This window comes from Penaeus chinensis, chromosome 1 (assembly GCF_019202785.1).
Source record: "Penaeus chinensis breed Huanghai No. 1 chromosome 1, ASM1920278v2, whole genome shotgun sequence".
NCBI classification, from domain to species: Eukaryota; Metazoa; Arthropoda; class Malacostraca; order Decapoda; family Penaeidae; genus Penaeus; species Penaeus chinensis.
In genome coordinates this window covers 19,703,020-19,705,519 of record NC_061819.1, presented here as the reverse complement: position 1 = coordinate 19,705,519, position 2,500 = coordinate 19,703,020, and positions in this window count along the sequence as shown.

The following is a 2,500-nucleotide window of genomic DNA, read 5'->3' as shown; positions in this document are numbered from 1 at the left end:
TAAATGAAAAGGAAAAAAGGTTAGAAAAAACATCAAGATTATAAAGGAAGAAATAAAGATACAGCTTGCAGAAACGATAAAGAAAAAATAATTTAATTCACACCTTGGGCAACACGCAAGTAATATTGCTACTTTGGCTGATGTACACAGGGACATAGTCATATTGGGGCATGGAGAAAAAATTATAGAAGATGGAATCGAACGATACAACGAAGACAAGAAATTGATTGCCAGTATTCTCAACGTCGTAAATCCTGAATTCTTGGAGCAGAATATCACAGTTCAAGAGGTTGGGATTATTCGAAAAAGGAAAGAAACGGCCATTAAAAGTGATATTCATGAATAATCATATGATAACTAATGTAATAAAGAAAGCTAAAGTCCTGGCCACCCACGAAGAATATAAGAAAATCTGGATAAGAAGAATATGACCAAAGATGACAGAGAAATACCGCAGGAAAAGTGGAAGAGGTAAAGAACAAAAATAATGAATAATGAATAAAGGATTGAAGAAGAAAAAATGTTTTCAATTGGAGGGTGAGACCTCTAAAGGGGGGTAGCATTCTTAACAAGGAAAGAAAATATCATAAAGGAGTTATATATTAAACAAAACCCCATAGTGGAACTAAAGGAATTTGAAGTAGAAACAAACGGAGTAAATATTATAAAAACTAGTGTACATGCCACTTCGTACTTCGATGTGGTTATAAGAAAAATACCAAAATCTAAGAACATGGAAGACGTGTTACAACTTTCGGAAACCAGTGCAAAAGAACAACAGGAGATTTTAATAGCAAAACTGACTTGGACATTTTCGATCCCAATGCGCAGTCAGATTCGTGGAATGCAAAGTTACTAGAAATCATAAATGAGTATTACCTTTTCTAAATGTAACAGATCATACCCAGGTAAGATATAAATATATATATATATATATATATATATATATATATATGTATGTATGTATATATATGTATAAATACATACATATATATGTACACATGCAGGCATGTATATGTACACAGACTGGATATTGCCCATGGTCCTCGCTGGGGAACGACTGTTACCCTGCACATTTGCCGCTTGCCTGTGGTGCCGCAGCGGTAGATGCATCATGGATATCGAGGAAGCTGCATATTTCATTGCTGTGCTCTTGTGTTCCTCAGAGGAAGAAAATGAAAGGAGTAAAAAAAATGAGTGCGTATGATAACTAGTCTGAAGCATATCACGTGTCAGTTTTGCACTCACTCTTACCAATGGTATGATATATCATTGCAGTTTTTCATATATTCTACTGGTATCTTCCATATATTTGATCATCTTATATATATTTTATTGTCTACAGTCTTATATTTTACAAAATATTAGAGGTCATATGTATACCTTTTACATTAAAGCATTCTCTTAAGTTACAGACACATGGTGCTGGTCGTTATTCAAGTTTTTAAAATACAAGTTCACAACAGGAGTAGATATATGGTATGCTGCTTCACCGAGCGTCTGCCTACCACTGTGTCGTGAATGTATCCTGCGAGAGAGACCGCGTTTGAATAAAAAGCCTTCATTGTAACGGTGGACCATTATGGAGGTAAAGGGAGGGGGCAAAGGGATAAAGTAACCACTTTTGCGTGGGTGACTCTGAAAAGTGTTTTGTGTGTGATTCCAGTTGTGCCCAACAGGTATATCCTGTGGTCCCCCTTGCTTCCATGGGTGACTCCTCATTCACTCCACGTGGTGGCCTCTCGACTTTCCCCATGCCCCAATTCTCCTTTAGCCATTGCAGTTGTTTAGCTTTGACATGTAGGTCGCTTCTACACCGAGGTAGGAAGTCGTACGCGGCATGCCACGTGGCACGTCACTTGAAAACGAACATACGGAACCATGAGACCTTTCAACCAGAAGGGGCGTAGCACGTCGCATTTGCCACATGCGACCTGCGTGCCACGCCAAGATCGGACTTGCTCTTTTTTTCAGCGTGCGAACTGCCACCTCAGGCAGTGGTGTCAGATTTTAATAGAGCTTTTACATCCAAAGATATTATTAGCCAAGTTAATATAAAACAATTTAAATCGTGTAGCAGGTGTGATGTGCCACCTTGGTGTGAAAGCGGCTATAGACACCCAACGCTGGTTGCAAGGGCATCATCCCCCCCAACTCTGATTGCCCCCTCAACGTCTGGCTCCCCCCCCCCCCCCAGGGACCACATCCACGAGAATTTTTCCTCTAAATTTCACCTTTATAGCTCTGGTCGTAGCTTTAAAATGCTTTTAATATATCATTGAAAAAAAAAAAAAAAAAAAAATCGGGAGACAGGGTAGGCTCAAAGCGCCCCAAACCGATTGTGCTCTCTCGTTCGCCAGCCTTGTCCCCCCAAGAAAAAGCTGAAATGACGCCCCTGGTTGGTTGACTGGGTGTATTCATATAAAGCACAAACATTCTCTCTCTCTCTCTCTCTCTCTCTCTCTCTCTCTCTCTCTCTCTGTATATATACATATATATA